This window comes from Mobula birostris, chromosome 2, assembly GCF_030028105.1.
Source record: "Mobula birostris isolate sMobBir1 chromosome 2, sMobBir1.hap1, whole genome shotgun sequence".
NCBI lineage: Eukaryota > Metazoa > Chordata > Chondrichthyes > Myliobatiformes > Myliobatidae > Mobula > Mobula birostris.
The window spans coordinates 59,127,536-59,148,699 of record NC_092371.1 but is presented as its reverse complement, the minus strand read 5'-3'; the positions used below and the strand labels follow the sequence as shown (position 1 = coordinate 59,148,699).

At 38.7% G+C, this 21,164-nt stretch overlaps 1 protein-coding gene and 1 long non-coding RNA gene across 3 annotated transcripts in view; one reads left to right on the top strand and one right to left on the bottom strand.

Moving 5' to 3' along the window:
• The window catches only part of nol4lb (nucleolar protein 4-like b), a 371,742-nt gene that overhangs the window by 207,091 nt on the left and 143,487 nt on the right, over positions 1 to 21,164 (top strand). The gene's annotated exons all lie outside the window — the stretch shown is intronic.
• Positions 12,044 to 19,451, bottom strand: LOC140186969 (uncharacterized). The gene is made up of 3 exons (XR_011882988.1): positions 19,319 to 19,451; positions 17,997 to 18,045; positions 12,044 to 12,266 (listed from the first exon to the last, which is right to left on the bottom strand). It is a non-coding gene; the product is annotated as an uncharacterized lncRNA (long non-coding RNA).

Here is a 21,164-nt window from a genome sequence, read left to right as displayed (position 1 = left end):
AATTAAAATAGAATAATTATTTATCTCAATACTGATTGTGTCTAAGTTGACAGACACATTTCCCAACAGAAAGCAATGACAACTTTTCAGTTGTACTTCTACCAAGAAAAATCATCCACAGTCAAAAACACAAGATTACATAGTAAGATTAATGCCTTGTATTTAGCCTCTTATTTTCAAAATTAGTGAATAATGTGCTGGATTTATTGTAGGGACTGCTTCATACAAATATGATATTTCCATTATGAATGCAGTGTGTATCTCTGAACTCTTCCAGTTAACATAGAATCATAGAGACAGAGAACCTTTCAGCATAGAAACAATTCCTTAGGTCCATCTAGTCTGTGCAAAACCATTAATCTACCTAATCCCATCAACCTGCACCCAAACTATAGTCCTCCATACCCCTCCCATCTATATAGAACATAGAAATCTACAGCACATTATCTATCCAAATTTCTCTCAAATGTTGAAGTAGAGCCTGCATCTATCACTTCTGCTGGCACCTCGTTCCACAATCTTGCCACCAACTAAGTGAAGAAGTTTCCTCTCATGTTCCCCTTAAACACTTCATCTTTCACCCTTAGCCCATAACCTCTAGTTGTAGTCTCACCCAACCTCATATGAAAAAACCTGCTTGCATTTACCCTATCTGTACCTCTCTAAGTTTTATATACCTCTATTGAATCTCCCCTCAATCTTCTACGTTCTAGTGAATTAAGTCCTAACCTATTCAACTTTCCTTATAACTCAGATCTTCCAGTCCCAGCAACATCATTGTAAATTTTCTCTGCACTCTTTCAATCTTATTTACATCTTTCCTTTAGGTAGGTGACCAAAACTACACACAGTTCAGATCCTGCTGCAAGCTTTGATAGTCTTTCTCGCTGTCCACTACACCCCCAGTCTTGGTGTCATCCACAAATTTACTAAATCAGTTAACCACAATTTCATTCAGATCGTTGATATAGGTGACAAACAACAATGGACCCAGCATCGATCCCTGCGGCACTCCACTAGTCAAAGGCCTCCAGTCAGAGAAGCAACCATCTACATCCTATATTTGACTTCTGTGAAGCTAATGTCAAATCCAATTTACTGCCTCATCTTGAATGCCATGTCACTGAAACTTCTTGACCAACCTCCCATTTGGGACCTTGTCGAAAGCTTTTCTAAAATCTGTACAAACAACTCCACTACTTTGCCTTCAACAACTTTCCTGGTAACTTTCTCAAAAAACTTATAAGATTGGTTAGACATGACTTATTGTGCACAAAGTCATATTGACCATCTCTGATCAGTCTCTGTCTATCCAAGTACTTATATGTCTTAGAATACCTTAGAATTCCTTCCAATAACTTTCCTACTACTGATATCAGGCTCTCTGGCTTATAACTTATGTCTCATCCTAGAGTCTTTCTTAAACAACAGAACAGCGCGCATGGCACAGGATGTTTTCAATATCTCTGCTAGGGCCACTGTGATTTCTGCACTACCCACCCATATACTCTGAGGGAACACCTCGTCAGGCCCTGGGAATTTATCTACTCTAATTTTCCACAAGGCAGCAAACACCTCCTTCTCTGTAACCTGTATAGGATCCATGACCTCATTTCTGCATTGCTTCATATCTATAGACTCTATGTCCTTCTCACAAGTTAATCCAAATGCAAAAATCCACTTAATATCTTACCCGTTTCTTTCAGCTCCACACATAGATTCCCACTCTGATCTACCTGAGGACCAATTTTGTCGCTTGCTGTCCTTTTGCTCGTAATATATCTGTAGAAGCCCTTAGAATTCTCCTTCACCTTGTCTGTTAGAGCAACTTCATGTCTTTTTGCCCTGCTGATTTGCTTCCTAAGTGTTCTCTTGCCTTTCTTATTCTCCTGAAGTACCTCATTTGTTCCTGCCTGCCTATACCTGCTGTGCACGTCGTTCTTTTCTTAACCAGTGCTTCAATATCTCTTGAAAACCAAGGTTCCCTATACCTGTTATCCTTAGCCTTTATTCTAAAAGGAACATACAAATTTTTTGCTCTCAAAGTCCATCTTTGAAGGCCTCCCGCTTACCAAGTACACCTTTGCTAGAGAACAATGGGTTTTCTCCAATTTTGAATCTCAGCCTGAGGACCAGACACAAACAAAAGACACACACAACATGCTGGTGGAACTCAGCAAACCAGGTAACATCTGTGGAAAAAAGTACGGTTGACTTTTCAGTCCAGGACCCTTAGGAATCCAGCATTTTGTGTGTGTGTTGCTGAGGACCAGACCTATTCTTTTCCATGATTACCTTGACAGTAGTGGCATTATGATCACTAGAGCAAAGCGTTCCCCTACACAAATTTCTGTCACCTACCTTGTCTCATTCCCTAAAAAGAGATCTAGTATCTCACTCTCTTTTGTTGAGACTTCTATGTATTGATTAAGGAACTTTCTTGAACACGTTTGACAAACTCTTTCCCATCCACCCCTTTTACATTCTAGAGTCCCAGTCAACGTGTGCAAAGTTAAAATCACCCACTATAATAACTTTGTTTCTTGCAAGAGTCTGCAATCTCTTTACAAATTTGTTCACCTAAATCCCACAGACTGTTGAGTGGTCTATAATATAATCCCATTAACATTGTCAAACATTTCTTATTCCTCAGTTCAACCCTTAAAAACCTCACAAGATGAACTCTCCAGCCTGATGTTTCTGAGAACTACCATGACATTTTCCCTGACTGGTAATAACAACCCTCCCCTTTAATCCTTCCCACTCTATCTCATATAAAACAATGGAACCCCAGAACATTGTGCTGCCAGTCCTGTTCCTCCATTGCCAGTCCTGTTCCTCCATTAGAGTCTCATTAATGGCTGCAATGTCATAATTCCATGTGTTGATCCATGCCCTGAGCTCATTTGCCTTTCCTACAATACTCCTTGCATTGAAATTTATGCTGCTCAGAACATTGGTCCCACCATGCTCGACCATTTGATTCCTGACTTTGTATGTAGGCTTAACAATATCTTTCTCCACAACCACTCCATTATCTGTTCTGGCACTCTCGTTCCCATCCCCCTGCAAATCTAGTTTAAGACCTCACCCCACCCCACGCGGCACTAGCAAACCTTTTCGCGAGGATATTTGTTTCTCTCTAGTTCTTGAAAACCGTCCCTTCTGTATAGGTCCCACTTTTTCTGGAAGAAAGCCCAAAGATCTGAAATTCTGAAGCTCTCCCTTCTGCATCATCTCCTTAGTCACGTGTTAAACTGTATTATCTTCATATTTTAGGCCTCAGTAGCATGTGGCATAGATAGCAATGCTGAGATCACAACCCTGAAGATCTTGTCCTTTAACTTAGCACCTATCTCCCTGAACTCACTTTGCAAGACCCAATCACCCTTCGTATCCAGGTCATTGGTACTGACGTGAAACATGACCTCTGGCTGTTCACTCTCCCACTTAAGAATGCTGTGAACTCGATCTGAGATGTCCCTGATCTGGCACCCAGATGGCCAGAAGCTATCTGGGAATCTTGTACTTGTCCATAGAACCTCCTTTCTGCCCTCCTAACTAATGAATCCCTATCACTGTCACTCGCCTCTTCTCCCCCTACCCTATTAGCCACAGAGCAGAGCCAGACAGTGCCAGAGACCTAACAGCTATGGGTTACTTCTGCTAGGTCATCTCCCTCAACAGTATCCAAAGTGGTATACCTGTTGTTGAGGGAAACGACCTCAGGGGTACTCTGTTCAGGCTGCCTATCCCCTTTCCCTCTCCCAGTTTCACGTGTCCTGCATCTTGGGTGTAATTACCTCCCTGCATGTCCTGTCTATCAACACCTCAGCCTTCCAAAGTATCCAGAGTTCATCCAGATCCCCCTCCAGCCTGGTCTGTTAGAAGCCGGCGCTGAATGCACTTCCTGCAGGTGTAGTCGTTAGGGACACTGGGAGGTCTTCCTGCCTTCCCACATCCCGCAAGAGGAGCGTTCCAGTATCTTGTCTGGCGACCCACTGCTCTAAATATGCAATAAGAATGAAATGAAGAGTAAATAAAAGAAAAAAAATTCTATTTGTGCTAAACATGTATTGATACAGTTTAAAGTTGTACATAGGGCTCATATGTCTACGGATAAATTAGCTCGTTATTACTCTCATATAAACCCTGTATGTGATAGATGTCATTCTGAGATAGCCTCATTAACTCATATGTTTTGGTCTTGCCCTTTATTGAAGAAATATTGGGACAATATTTTTGATATTATTTCAACTGTCTTGAATATAGATTTACAACCTCATCCTATTACTGCCATCTTTGGTTTACCACTGATAGAAAAACATCATTTGAGCTCTTCAGCTTGTCGGATGATTGCTTTTGTTACTCTCATGGCTAGAAGATCTATACTTTTGAATTGGAAAGAAAATAAATCCTCCAAGTACATTTCATTGGTTTTCTCAAACTATATCTTGTTTAAATCTAGAAAAAATTATGTGTCATTTATGACCCATCTATTAAATTTGATGAGACTTGGAGACCATTTATTCAATATTTCCACATGATGTAATTTGACCTTTGCCAAATCTATTTTGTGATTTCAATACATGGGGAGAAGAGCGGAAGTGCTGACACTATTGGTTCTATCTGAGGTATCAGAATAGCCATTTCTTTTCTTTTTCTTTTCCTTAGTTTTCTTTTAGTTTGGGGAAATTAGTTTTTTTTAAGGGGATATATATTTTTTTCTTTTTCTGTTTTTTTACAATATTTTTGTATTTTTTGTATACTCTTTATATATTTCATTGTTAATCTGTGAGATTTTGGGAGGTTTACTAACTATGTGTTACCTGACTGTATACTTTTACAATATAATTATTAATTAATACAATCCCAATTGCTCTGTACTTATTTTTGTAATGTGTATGATGTTGAAACTAATAAAAAGATTGAAAAAGAAAAGAAAAAATCCATCTATGACCTACACCTCTTCTTGCTAAAGCCTCAATGAGCCAAAACCAACTCGCCACTCCAACACTGGCACACTCACACAATGGCCACTCCATTTAAACCTAACTGCTTCTTATTGGTCTTTAGCAAGTGCCTAATTATGCGCAATGCAATGTCTCCTTAGGAACTGTGGTGCATAAAAAGTGCTGACTGCCCCTGCTCATTTCTTTTAAATTCTCTCTCCCTCTATGCAATCCATGGCCTCCTTGGGAATGTGGTGCGCAAAAGAAATCATCCCAAATGGTGAAATAGTTATTGGTTTCAAAACCCTTCAGTAATCTAGTCACTATTTATCTTGGAAAAGAAACACAAAGTAGGGTTTAACCAGATCTCCCACAGGGAAGGTCTGCCCATTCTCCTGGTGAGCAGATTAATGTTGAGATTAGCAGAGACCTAGAGGCAGTTCAGTTCCCATTGCATTTGGCTAGATAATGTCTGCATTTTGTGCAGATAAGTGGGAGTGGAGGGGCAGAGATGGAACTCTAAAGAAATAGATTAAATAAAAACAGTAGAAGATATATTTAATTTAAAAATGTATTTAATCTTTCCACAGTTAATTAAAATGGCAGATCGTTAGCACACTTAAACTGAGTAAGATCTCTTTGTATTTGCTGCAAAGGTCTTTTCCTTTAATCTTTAATCACTGGGGCTCAGCGGACCTACTGTAATTAACATATACACAAAGTTCACGGCTTCATTGTAAGTTAAGGAGTTCAGATTCTGTGTATTAGATCTGAAGCAATTTCATCCATCGGTGCTGCGATAAGGATTTGACGCCAGTGGGGCAGCTCTGCTTAATTCTGCTGTGTGGCAAGTAGTTGAGTAAAACAGCCCATGAGAAAATCAGAATACTAAAGCTTCAGGAACTAAAACAGAAACAATGACCCGTATACTTAGATGGGCACTGTGAGGATTCTAAGATATTCTTTTACTCTCTCCCATTGGAATTTGTAGATAAGATCAGGGAATGATGAATTTAGATGACACATAAATAGAACCTTCCTCCCTTTGTATTTTTTTGCCTACATTAACATGTGTGACTTAAAGTAGCAAATAATATTGTTGTGTGGAAAGTTACTCTCTAGAAGACAGATTTCCCTGTGCATTTGCTACCACTTTTGTAAAGTGAAATTATCCTGAATGCCTTTAAATGACTTGGACTCTTGTGCAGAGATCTGACAATGCCAAATAAACATATTCTTGACCAGTGCAGAATGGGCAGTCCCCAGATACAATGCAGATAACATAACCTTCCTAACAGTGCAGCCTAATAGCAAAACTTCACAGGCCATTTGCACAGTGTTGCTTGAAAGGGCATAAAGGTGGAAAATTCCTTCTAATCCAACAGCAGATTCTTGCCATTACTCAGTAAACAGGTGGATATGTTGTTTTATGATAGGAGGACAATGGAGTCATGCATACATTTGCACAATCTATTATATAATAACTATATGTTCTGCTGTATCAGGTGTAAATCTCTTTAAACAGATTGCTGTTTAGCCTGATCTGTTCACCGTGTTTCAAGACAGAAAGTGTATAGTTCTAAATGGTCATGCAGAGGTTAGATGCAGTGCTTAGAGAAATTTACCTGTTGCTTGTCAGTGGCCTGCAGAAAATAATTCTTCTGTTGGTTTTTAGAGCCAGGCTATGAAAACAATTCATATGATATTAGAATCAGTAAGACATGACAATTACAGGCCAGACTGAGCTTCACCTAGCCTGTGTCTTACAGTGATGTTAATGTTTAATGGTCCATTCTATAGGCCATCCCTTTAGCTCTTCCTACCTTTTCAGTGAAAATCAGTCACACCATTAGAATGAACTGATGTGCTGCTTGTTGCATGCAGCTCCTCATATCCAATCAAGATCTTTCACTCGACTTGGTTGTGAATCCAGCAGCATGCTGGAAGGCCAGGTGGATTTTTAGTTGTGGACAGGAATTTGAATGTCTCAATAGATGGGTGCCTCACATTGGAGCTCTGTCCATTCCTACGTTTTACTGCGACTCAAACCATATCACATTTTAAAGGGTATTAAGGAACTTATGCTTTACAGTTCTACAAATTAATATCTCTTGACATTCCTTAAAGTGAACCAAAGGTCTAAGTAGAAGCAATAAGGCAACATTAATCTTGGAAAACTGGAAGTTGGCCTGTTATCTTAAACTTAGTTATTACTTGTGTTCCAGTAAAATCTTTGTATAGCTATTGTGTGTGTGTAAGCATTCAAAGTATGTTCTACCAAATGCATACCAATATGTTTCATACACATGGTGTAGGGTCTCAATATGGTATCACTTTAACTTGGGCTTTCTGTCTTGAAGAATTCCATGTTCGTCTCTCCATTGGATTCCAGCAGTTATGTGGACATGGCTGGTAAGTGGGAAATATTGATTGGTGATGTTGTGTGGGTCATAGGTGGCAGAGGAGCTCAACAGTGGTGATGTTGTCAGAGGCGGATGAGCTTTTACATAAATGTGTCATCTCTTGTTCAGTGGTTGTTAGATTTCAAAGTGGTTGTTAGGTTTCAAAGCCTACATCAGACACCAAAGCATATAATCTAGGTTGACACTTCAGTGTATTACAGAGGCATGTTGAAGTGAAGTCTTTCAGATGAGAATTTAAACCAAAGCAGTGTCTGCCCTCAGGTGAACACGATAAACACCACTTGAAGAATAGCAAAGGATTTCTCCCAATGTGCTGGTTACAAACTTCATAAAATAGATTTATTGCATGGATACTTGTAGAAATGTTGCTCTGTGTAGCTTGGTTGCTGTGTATCCTGGCCTTGAGTTTCTCCTTGGGCACTTGCTGAGGTTTGAGAATGGCTTCTAGTTTTGTAGATTCTGAGGCCTCTCATGAGCGTAATGTGGAACTTGCAGAGAATGATACAAGTGGGACTGAGGTGGAGAGTAACTTAGGAATAGGTGTTCTGTTTCTGTCATTTACACTGGACTTCCTGTGCTCCCAGTGAATGGTCTTGAGGCTTTCAATATCTTTCAAAATGCTCCTCCATTTTGAGTGATTTGCTTAAGACAGAGTTGGCAGAATTGTCACACTGAAACTTTAGAAACATTCTTGAATCATTTCCTTTTTCCAGCAAATACATTCTTGTTATGACAAGTCTTAGAATGTCCTTCTTTTTCAGAAGTCTGGTGTTGGAGAAATGAACAATGTAGCCTGATTTTCAGAGTTAACTGACTGTAGTTAGGACTTCATTGCTGGGGATGGTGGCCTAGGACAGGGTGCTGATGTAAATTTGCTTATCATGGTGGTGGATTTAGAGGGTTTTGTTGAGACAGTTTTGGTGGCATCTGTCCAGTGTTTTGAGGTGACTGCTAAAGTAACTAAGTGTATAGGAGGACAAGGAGCACTGTGAGGATTCATTCTTGCTTCTGCCACATCTTGGCATGCTAGCTGCAATCTTAACAATCAGGTTCACAAAGATTCAGTCTCAATACAGAATAGCACTATAAAGGCAGAAAGGTGGTTGGCACCCAGCAGAAGGAACACTTTAATGAACTGCTGATCTACATTTCAGACTTGACCAGAGAATCCTTGACCTAATTCTGCACAGCAATCTACATTTATGACTGAAGAAGGTTGAGAAGTTCATATGCTATATAGCTGCAGTGATACCTCAGGCACAGACAGTATTCTGCTGAAGTTCTAATCCTTGGAGGTGAGGAACTTCTGTCTTCATCCACTCAGAGCCATTCTCAAGAGGAGACAAATCTGACCACGGTAATTAGAGAGACCCTTTTGCAGTCTGCCCCAACGAAAGTCATTACTGCAATCCTCCCCAACTATTTCCTTCTTGCAGCTAACAAGGCACTCCCTGATTGTAGTTTAAATTCCATCCATCCAGTACCGCAGTGGAAGACTTCCACTGTTCATACTCCCGAGAGAAATGGAGGGAGCAGCACTGACCATTACAAGTAGCCTTTATCAAATTCTCAAATGTGCTTATCTCTATCAACCTAAAGAGCTGAGGGACATTGTCCTCAAATTGGTCTGCCTGCAGAAATTTGTCTCTATTTAGCATTTGCTGCAAGGTGGTGTGCAAACAGTGATCCCAACCAAAGAGTTCGTTATTTTCTGTTATTATTTCATTAATAGAAAAATTACTTTATACATTCTGCAAGCCTTACACTTTCTGCATACAAAACAAACTGAGAAGTTCCTCGTCCCTAGATGGAAATGTATGGAGGCAAAATTTAACACAGTGATTACTTGATTTACGTAGCCAATTTCTGCACTGTAAATTCTACTTACCTAACTGGTCAGCACCTACATTTATTTTCATGTAAGCCTCTTCTCAAGCAACATTAGCAAACATTATTAGCATACTATTCTTTCCTTTCTCCCTCATATACTTACCTACCTGCCCCCTAATTCATTTATTCTATTTGCCTCAACTTCTGCAGATAAGCGATAGGAAGTTCAATATTCTAATTCTCATACAGTAAGTATTTATCTGTTTCGTACAATTTCTGAAGTAATGACTTATACTAGAGTTCTGCCCTCTGGAGCAATATGCTGAATTTAAATAGGGATGTTAAATCAACCTCGACATGCTTTCTCCTCTGGTTCTTAAGCGGTATGAAAATGCATATTCATTGGAGAGGAGTAGGAGGTACTTTAAAACGGAATGGATTATCTTCATCCATCTCAGAACATTTTGTGATGGTTAGATTATTATATATGAAACTCTGATATGAAACCTAAGTGACTGGCAGTGACTATTTGGAAATTATGTATGCTAAGTTCCCAATTCTGAATGAGTGAGGCTTTATTTTGCGTTAATAGATTTATACTAGTGCTACGGAAAGTTATTGCAGATAGATGCTGGTAACTGCCATACATGGCATCTAAAATTTTAGAATTAATATGTAAAGGTGAAAAGACAAATTGTTTCAAACATCAGTTCAGTCATAGAATTTGTACCTGAAAGAATAACATATTCTTATTCTCCCCAGTGACTTTCCAGCTGTGTCTTTTCAGGATTTTCTATTTTTGTCAAGATACAGTATTGCAGTTTTACAGTACCTTAGACTCTGGTGGATTGTATTCCAGGTCTATTTCGAACTGGATCTATTGTGTGCTTTTTCTTTCATAAAAATGTACTTGGACCTTGACAACAATGAGAAGGTAGATTAGCAAGGAGCATGTTGCACGCTATAATTTTATGTTCATTAGGAAAGGGTTGTACGTCTGCACTGCATTGGTAGGAGGAGGGCAACACAGAAATACCCCTTTATTTTCATCAGGTATTTGTTGGGGAGTTATGTACAGTTAATGTATTTAGCATATTTTATATAAATTTGAATTATTTCTTATTGTGTACTGCTGACTGAGTTTAGTCAGCTGGGATAGATTCACAGACAATTGTTACTTATTTCCTTCTAATCAAATATTTGTATTTGAAAGAGTTTTTAGGATTGTAGCAAGGGAAAAAATATGATTGCTTTTGTTCAGTTACTTCCATCTCCCTTTTCAGTGGCAATGAATGTAATTTTATCTTTTGCCCACTGATACTGAGTATATTTTGTTGACCTGGTACTTTGTATTTTCAATTCTTCAAGGGCTATCGCTGCTATACATGGTAACTCTACAAGTGTATAGTACCTCGTTTTTCATTTTCTAGACAAAGAAGATTGAGTGGCACCAAGAAAGGAAAAAAATCCCTAGCTCACTCTGGAACTCATCTGGGGATGGTTGGGATTACTTTATTGTTACTGATATTAATATTTTTGTACATTGTGTATTCAGTGCATAGTGCAAAAACATAGTATCAGTTTTAAAAATGTAGTTTTTAAGCATATGATTTTCTTTCTTGATAATTAATAATAAATGTTACAAACCAACACTTTTTTGGAAAAAAAAGGAACTTTATCACAACTTTCTGGCCCTTTGATTTTATGAACCTTTGTTCTTACAGTTTTTAAGCTCTACTGCCAGCTAGTCATAAATGAGCTGTAACACTGTTCCTTTTATCTGCTTGATAATTCAGTCATTAAGCTTCTTTAGGCTTTTACAAGGATGGTTTGAAACCAGGAATAATGGCAATATAATGTGTTAGCTATTGTTAGGATCATTATGTAATTAATGCTAAAATGTGTTGCAATGCTGATGGTAAAACTAGTAACTTAACCTTGCTTCCCAGGACGATTAGTTATTGTATTGTGAAATTATAAGGATTGAGATAGGCTAATGGAACTACTTTCAGGCAGTAAATTGAATATTTTTATACTGTTTGTTACATTAAGTTCGACATTTTGAAAGCTTGTTATTGCTGGATTATCAAAGTGATTTTAGAGAACCTTTTCAATTCAATGATAAGATAATTCCACTCATTGAGGTTTCATTTTTTAATGTATTATTTTAAACCAATTGAGTTAAATGTTGCTGTCAGCAATTGCTGCAAATGGTACTCAATAATTTTATGTTCAAATTGGTACAGCGCTGTTTAGTGAGGAGAAGATACTTTGCTGTATACCAACTTCCAAAATTTACAGTCCAACTTCTGAATTTAGTATCAAAAACTGGCAGATCTATTGTTTGATTGAAATGCCTTGAATAGCAGTTGCTTTAATTCTGTGGCAGATATCCAACCCTCCACCTGACAATAACTTCCTTTTAACTCAGAAGCCAGCTGGACAAGTAGAGAAGCTACACAGAAAACACTGGAGGAACTCAGTGTGTTAGGCAGCACCAATGAAGGGAAATGGGCAGTGGATGGTTCAGATCAAAACCCTTCATCTGGACATCCGGAGTTCCTTGCACTCCTTGTGTGATGCTCCATATTCCAGCATGTGCAGTCTCTTGTGTCTGGCAGTGAAGCTCATCAAACTGAATAAACTTCGGCCATATTGTTTCTGTTTGTAACCCTGAGGCTCGCCCAGCTCACGTTCGTCTAGGGGAAACAAGCTTTGGCCTCGCCAAACTGGGAAATCACGTTGGTGTGGATGCTGTGTTATGTACCGCCGTTACAAACCCACAACGCAAAATATCAAACAGTACACCATATGCAATTAAATGATTGAACTTTATGAATCTTAATCTGAATATAGGGTTAGTAATGAAAATTAAAACAAACCCAATTCAAGGAATAGTCAACAGTTCATGTTAGAGCTCACTCAGTAGTCATTCTTCCACCATCGGTCTCCTCCGAGTGTTGCCGACCTTCGGACCCTCAGATCCCAGTCCACTCAGTCCGGTGGTCTACCAGCTCTCTCCACATGCATCTTCCTTCTTCATCTCTCCTCAATGAAAGACCTGAGAAAACATCCTTCCAGATTCACAAGACAGAGCAACAATCTCCGACTGGTCAACGTGCATACCACAGTCCTGTTATCTCCAGCCATAACCCAAACATTGGTTTCTCTATAGCAGCATTACCTCAGCGGTGAACATTACAAAGAAGCCATTACATTAGCCTTAGCAGTGAAACATTACAAAGAAGCCATTACATTAGCACTGAATCCTTACAGCACGTTACATGTTTTTTTCCAATGCACTGCCAACAAAGGATCTCTCACCCATTGCATTAGTGGCAGCGATCCAATACCACTGAGTTTTTTTGATCTACTTCAGACTGAGAGACAGTAAGAAAGGAACAGGGTCTCAAGCTCACTCTGGGACTCAGGGGATGGTTTGTATTACTTTATTGTTATTGATATTAATATTTTTGACATGATATAACATTTACCCAGGACATCTTGCAGAGCAGGACTGGCAAAACTAAGTAACTAGACCTTACACCTAATCTTTCTCTACATCTCTGAGTGCTCTGCATTTCTATACTAGAAGAGAGGCTATCCAAATTAGGAGTAATAGTTAGGATGGAAAAAAGGCATCAGGTTATGAAAGAGAGTGTTCTTTTTTCCATTCAAGTCATGTCTGGTCCATGGACATCACTTGTTGAGTACTTGGACAATGCATAGTTTATTTATCACCTTAAACCTGAAAATAATTTTTAATGAGGGTTAAAGGTGCGAGGCAGGGAACTGAAATACAGCACCTGGTATCATAGAAAAACCATCAATAAATGTCACATCTTGAAAAATTAGAAGGAACATAAACCACGTGTTTGTTGCTACATTTTCTTCCAGTAATTTCTGAAGAAAAATAGAGGATTATTTTAATTCCCTCTCTAAGGTGGAAATAATCAAATTAAAAACAATTAGCTTTCAAAAGACCCACAGTACGAGGGGTGATTGATAAGTTCGTGGCCTATGGTAGAAGGAGTCAATTTTAGAAAACCTAGCACATTTATTTTTCCTACATTTACACACTTAGTCCAGTGGTTGTGGAGCATATGGATCCCTTCTTTGTAGAAGTCGCTGTTTTGGACCTCCATAGCAGGGGTGATTGATAAGTTTGTGGCCTAAGGTAGAAGGAGATGAGTTATTAACTTCAAACTTTCTGCATAATCACTCAAAGAGTTGAACTTATCAATCACCCCTGCTGTGGACCACCTGGAGGTCCAAGATGCTCTCGTTGTATACGTGTGCAGTTCAACTCTTTGAGTGATAATGCAGAAAGTTTGAAGTTTGAAAGTAACTCATCTCCTACTACCTTAGACCACAAACTTATCAATCACCTACCCCTGCTGTGGATCACTTCTACAAAGAAGGGATCCATATGCTCCATGACTGCTGGACTAAGTGTGTACATGTAGGAGGGGACTGTGTTGAAAAATAAATGTGCTAGGTTTTCTAAAATTGACTCCTTCTACCTTAGGCCACAAATTTATCAATTACCCTTCATATGTAGGGATTAGATTAGATTAGATTAGGTTCAACTTTATTGTCATTGTGCCGAGTACAGATACAAAGCCAATGAAATACAGTTAGCATCTAACCAGAAATGCAAAGAATAGTGTTATTTACAAAATAACTGCGAATAAAAAGTAAGTGCTACAGCACACAAATATAAAAGTACTGAGACAGTACAATATGGGTGCAATACTGCTTAGCGCTGTGATGTGAGGTTCAGCAAGGTCACAGCCTCAGGGAAGAAGCTCTTCCTGTGCCTGCTGGTGGGGGGGGCAGAGGCTCCTGTAGTGCCTACCAGATAGGTCCATGGTTAGGGTGAGATGCATCCCTGATAATGCTTTTCGCCCTGCCCAGGCAGTGTTTATGGTAGATGTTCTCAATGGTGGGCAATATATGCCACTCCAACTGGGAAAGGTGGAAAGGCAAAAAATGACTGTTTTGCATTTACTAGTAACACAGCATTACTTTAGTTATTTAGCTATTTTGCTGCTTCAACATATGCAGAAATAGAGGAAAATCAGACAGGAATGGCATACAATCACTAAGGTAGCTTTTCCAAATTTCTATTGATTTCAATGAAGATAGCATTGGACAAGATAATTAAATATGTCCAATAAAATAAGCATGGGAAAAGTGAAATGTTATTGCATATCTCCTCATAAGATGAGGATTATTTTGGTAGAGGTCATCCTTACAATGTGTGAAATGTTTTACTTACTGAAAAGGGGAGGGAAGCAGATTGTGGGGAAGGCTGTAGAGAGGCTGCCTCAAGTAGGGAATTTGGAAAACTAGTTCAGCAGGGACATGGAAGTGAGCCTGGATGAATGGATTCTTTGGCACAGTCTATGAGAGTGCTGAAGCTACAGCTTGGGAAACTTGTTATTTATTTAGAAATCAATGATGGTTGTGAAACAACTTTATGAAACCAATAGCATGTCTGCTTGTTCATTCAACCAGAAAGGGTTATAAAGACTTATTTGCAGTCTGATTGCTGATCTGAGATATGGACAGTGATGAGACAATGGCTGTAAATTAAATATTGGCAAATTGAATTACCAGTCTTTGTCCCATATTTTTTTAATCCCTACTACCAACTCAGTCCTTAGTAACACATGCCTCACATGTGCACAGTTTAGCAAAGTCCACACCCTGTCAACAGTGCTTATTGACAAATTCATTGAAGTATATAGGGGAAAGGCCTTGTTCTCAACATCTGCAAGAAAATGGTCTCAAACAACTTGCCTCCTCTGTACTTTGCCTCCCTTTGACAATAGTGGCTTTCACTGGTACCTGGAAGATGTGGGGGGCTACCCCATTTCATTTCTCGGGAGCTACCTGTGAGCAAAGGTGGTCACTAATGTTAAAATTAACTACTACTTTCAATGAACCAGCACAGCCTTTGGTTTATTGAGCCAATGGATGTTTGAAGGTCACAACTACAGACCAGACAACAAACTTGTAATCCACATTGTAGCAGTGTTCTCTGCTCTCCTATGTGCCTATGAGGCCTGGATTATTTATAGCAGGCAATTTAAAGATCCCACCAACATTGTCTCCACAAAATCCTCAAAATTCGCTGGATGAGCAATCCCAAATTCAGTGTTATTTTTTAGACTAATATTCCTAACTTTGAGGCTTGAATTACATCCAATTGGTTGCATTGGTTGTGCCTGACACCAGACACCCAAAATAGACATGTTGTTCCAGGCTATGTCACAGGAAAGAATTACCAGGCAGTTGGGGGGAAAGATTCAAAAAACATACTCAAACCTTCCTTGAAAAATGTGTAGGTTCACCACTGATTCTTGGTAATCACTGACCCAAGACCTCTTGAGAGAAGGAGCATTGGGGATGGTATGGAAAATTTCATGCATCGGGAACACAGAATCACTACATGAGTGTGTATTCAATTGACCACAATGTTCCCTCTAATTTGTAATGACCAGTGTGCGCAACAATCTTGTACTGTGCAATTTTTTGCCCAGTGACGACAATGTGTGCAATGAATAATTTCTTCAATAAAAACAGTATAAATAAGCCCCCAGTTCTAAAATCTGCAGACAAATCATCGCAATCTCCATGTTGTCAACATCATCCGAAACAGAAAAAGAAAATGTGATTGTGTGCAATCGTGAAGTATACTTAACATGCCATTGAGATAGTGAGTGACAACCTTTTGTGCATTAGTAGCAAGAGATGTACGTGCACACACCTTATGAGGAGCATTGATTGACCAGCTACCCATCAGGCTCCTCCTGTTCCATTTGTGGAAGCGCCTGGAATACCCACAGTAGCTTGATCAATTATCTGAGAATTCACAAAACTGAAATGGAAGCAAATGATCCCTTAATCCTGATGAATTGCCTAACAATTATAAAGATATGAAAAGTAATTTTATTGGCTGTAAGAAGGTGCTTGGTCTCTGCCTAGCAGCTCCATTGTATTAGCTTTAGTTTGTCAGATTAAATTTGAGGAAATACCTTTTTAAGGAATTTAAAGCAGAAGATTTAGTAATTCAGGAAGGCAACTTGGTTGGCCTGGACATGTTGGGCTGAATCCTGTTTCTGTGTTAGGGAAGATATGGGCCCTGTTTTCATTCTGTATGACTCTGTGAATCTAGGAGTGGCACGCACAACAGTATGCATTTGTCACATTCAACTCCCATAAAAATTGAACAGATTATTTCAAATAAAGTCTGTGCATCCGCATCCAGCCTTTGGAGCAAGAGGTCTTGGGTTCGAATCTGGCCAACACCTTGCACGAGTTCAGCCTGTCTTGGGTTGAGCGTCGAGCTAGCAACTTGGCCTCCTAAAACAGACAAATGCTAAAGAAATGGCAAGACTGCTGCCTGATGCACCAGAAGGTGCAGGGAAGAACTATCTCAAATAAAACCAGGATCTGTTGTTGGAAACTCTGTTGAAACAAACCTATTCACATTTCACCTAAATGGATTTGACTACACTTTCAGCATTAGGATATTTTCAGAATAAATAATTGGATTTGATACTGTAGAGTAGCATACTATGCACTAAGATTCATAAAGCAGGTTATATAAGACATTTTGTTCTGTTCATGAATTGTGCAATAGTAAAATTCATAGTATGGAAATCCATATTCCCAGATTTCTTAGCAATAATGGCAATTCAGGTATTAGTGTTACCTATAAAGTTTACAAATGTTTTTCAAGTGTATTGCTTTAACATAGCATGTGTGTGCTAGATATGTGACCTGCAAATATCAGTGAGATGGTCATGGTACAGGTTTCACGGAGGAAGAAATTGCTAAACGCTGTGACTATGGCAGGGTGAATGGGGCTCTGCTAAACGACCATTATACCAGGTAAAAAGCTGGTGTGTGGTGGCCCATTCCAACCCATTAATCAGCGCGCCACAGAAAATTAAGTGCTGCCATCATAAACATATGCGACCTTTTAACAATGATAATTGGTAAATACAGCCAATTAACTTCTCTGGCAATTGAGCTTGATTAACACTTGTGTTCAACTCCTTACGGTGTAAAATACTGCAAATTTTAATGATATTAAGCTTAAAACTTTTGAAACTTTTTTTACTGAATCAAATGTTCCCCTATGTTTGTCTTTCTGTATTTGATTTGTCATTGAATCCTTCTCCAGTATATTTCTACAATGGTACATTTAGAAATTGGACCCATTTTCTTTTTTTAAATACATAAATCACATTTAAGTAGTATTTTGTACCTGTTGTGAGAGGCTTGTGTTCATTTCACATTGAAGTAAATCACACAAAGTAATGCTAATGAAATTACCAAATGCCCCAAAATGGGGTGGGTGGGCAGTGGGGATGGGGTAATGGCATTGTTCATCTGTGTAAAAAAAAGAGGCAACACCTCCTCTACTTTCAATTAAAAATATTGGTGATAGGATTAAGAAAACAAGAGGTCTGTGTCATGCAAATGTAGCCTGCAGACTTCTTATCTGTTGTTCAGATGTTGCAAGTACAGTGCATGCTTCAAAGTGCTGTAGGATGCAGGGCAACTTTACCAAAAGGTGCATTGAAACTTGGCCCATTACTTCCATTTAATTGGACCATTGGTTATTTGGGGCAACCACTTATTTGGGACAACTCTTACAGAATAAAAACAAATCAAGAGAACTTGGTTGCAGCAGCCAAAGCGAAACAACCTCACTTCCGGGACAGCTGTATAGGCATCAGAACTCCATCTTCATCAATTCATCCCTCAAACTCACCTTGGCATCACTCGCCCCTTCAATCTTTGCAGCGATCATTTCAGACAATCTACTTCAGAAAAGGTAATTTTAGTTGGATTACTTAGCTTTTTGACTACCAGAAAGCTGTCAAACACATTCAGTAGCACCTTAAATGGAAGACAATCCATTGTATGAAGGCAGTTCATTAGTTACACTAGGTGTCTGCGCTGATTTATTCATTTACAATCAATCAAAAGAATGAAGCAGCATACAGATATGCTGGATGAATTCTTCTGTCAATAACAATTAGGAACTAACATACAGTTTTAATAGTACTGTAATAGTATTGATAGAGTTCAAATTTGTTCAGTATTCATTTAAATGCATAATTTGTTACTCAGTTAAAGGCCTTTTATTATATACCTTAACTATTTGCAGAAACTTTGGCAAATTGGGACAGCTGCTTCACTGGGCCAAAAGGTACTGGACCCAGTATGTCCCAATTAACTGGAGTCCACCATATTGACATACTTACAATTTGCAACCACTTAACATGTTTAAAAGTAAAGGAGGTTTTGTTACTAATGCCTAAATCAAGTTAATATTCATATCAGTGCTTTATACTCTTCTTCTAAATTTCCCTGCTATGAAATCAAAGAAATGATTTTTGGAGATAATTGTAGTAACCAATATATATATATAAAACATTTCTTGTAGGACCAATCAGGGTTGAGTTTTACTTTATATCTTTATTCCACTTTTCTTTTATTATGCTTTTCTTTTAAACAGAGAGATGTTTAATATTTTACTGCTGGGGTCTCTGAAGAATGTGATTGTATCTGCCCAAGGGCACTATTTTCTCTCATTTATGACATTAGAAATATCTTTCTTTTATTAATTGATAAAGTTCCAGTCGGCACCTTGCTGCAGTAGGGAAGGCAAATCTTGTTTCAGTATTAAGGACTTGTTTCAATATTTTTCTCATGACAGATAAAGAGGTTGTTTCATTCCTTTCAATCTATAATGGTCCAGAGTGCAATCCCATTCCAACACTAATTTGTCTGTAATTTATTCTCCACCAGCTTCTCATCAACTCTCCCTAGCTTCTACCATTCACCTACATACTTATAATTTACAACTAATTAACCCACCCATGGGCATATCTTTTGGGTTTAGAGGAAAACATTACACCTGGAGTAAAAACATGCTGTCACAGGGACAACATAAAAAATCCACCAGAGGTCAGGAGTGAATCCTGGTTGCCCTATTAACTGGGTCATCTCAGGGAGTATGAAACCTGTGGCTGAAAAACACACACAGTCCTTATAATGTTCAAATATTTAATATTTTACTGTACTCACATTATCTATGTTTCCAATATCAGCACAAGCGGGTAAGTACTCACACAGTTTTAATAACTACGCAGATGCAGCTAGGAAAAGCTGTTGAACTGTCATAGCAATTCTTCCAATGATGGTCAGGCTTTATACTGGCTATTATCTTGGCTAACTCCCAAAAACCTTACAGTCAGAACAGATTGATGACATTTTAATTTTAAATGTACTAGCACAAAATGTTTTGAGGCAAGGTTAAGCTATATTGGGAGCAGCAACGTATCGAACAAAGACCAGTGGGATTACATTTCTTTACCACCCATCTTTTGAAGAGCACCCTGACACAGCAAAATATTACTTAGTCTGCTGTAATGTTATGCTGATTTTAAATAATATTGCACTTGAAGTTGATGAACCTCGATAAGAACTAGTATGAACATATTGCTTATAATCTTGTGGTAATCTGAGAGGGGATGAGGAGGTATAAGTAGAGTCTGCCTGGAGCTTCAGGTCAAACCTGGCATTAGTGTCTTTCAAAAACGAGAAGATTTTGAAGCAAAATTAAAGCAAGAAATACTGAAAGGATAAAAAAAGATTTAATGGTAAACAGAGAGCGAAGGGCAATAAATTTGGGGATACCTGTCGCACACCGTTGCTTTGATCTGAATAGTGTGTATAAATATAAGGACTATTTTAATTATACAAACGTTGCCTCGGGAAAATAGGAATCTATAGTCCATTTATTGAATAATATTACTGAGGTTCTAAATCTACCATTCTGTTTCATTCCATTGGTTCGAAATCCTACATTTGTCATCACAGTTCAAATGCATTAATAATTAGGGAGGTTATCAAAATTGAGTTTATTTTGTGCTCGTGCATAAATCAATTTCATTCCCATCAAAGATCCTACGATGTTGGAAAGAGAATTTAGAATTTAGGCTGGAATTTATTTTGTCAGGGTTCTAGTCTTTTTAATTAAGACAGTGATCAGAGCAGATCCTTTTGAAGCTGCTTTCTGATAATAATCTGCATTGATTGCAACCTGCATAGAGGGCATATCCAGAGGATTCCCCATGCAACCATGGGATCTTTGTAGAATTTACTGTTGGGGTTGAGAAGTTAGAGTTCTGCAGGATGTCCTGTTTCCAGTAGATCGAGTATGCACTTCATGTTCTTCTACATCCTCAGCATAGCAAGTCAAGACAAATTCAATTTTGAGTTTATTGTCATTCAACTGTTCGCATGTATACCACCAAACTAAATAACATTCCTGCAGACCAAGGTGTACACATAGTACGTATAACTCACACACAACACGTAAAGCAATATTACCACGAATAAATTAACAAATATAAGGTGCATCTATGACACAAGTTTAAAAAGTAAACAGTATAACACCCCTGCTGCTTATTATGTGATGAGATCTGGGTGGTGGCGGAAAGTTTGGTGGTCTATGGCCTAGGGGAAGAAGCTGTTTTCCGTACTAACAGTCCTTGTCCTAATGCTACAGTACCTCCTTCTTGATGGTAGGGGTTCAAAGAGATTGTTGGACTGATGGGAGGGATCACTGACAATGCAAAGGGCCGTACATAATGCAGCACTCTTGATAAATATCTCTGATGTGGAAAGGAGACCCCTGATGATTCTGTCAGAAGTCCTTGCAATCTTTTGTAGAGACTTGTGGTCAGGTGTCTTGCAATTCATGTACCGGAGAGTGATGCAGCTGGTCAGGACACTTTCAGTGGTGCTCCTGTAACTATCTGTTAGAATAGTGGGAGCGCCTCACTCATCTCAATCTCCTCAGGAAGTGGAGATACTGCTCTATTTTCTTGACTAAAGAGGTGGTGCTGAGGGAACAGATGTGATTGTA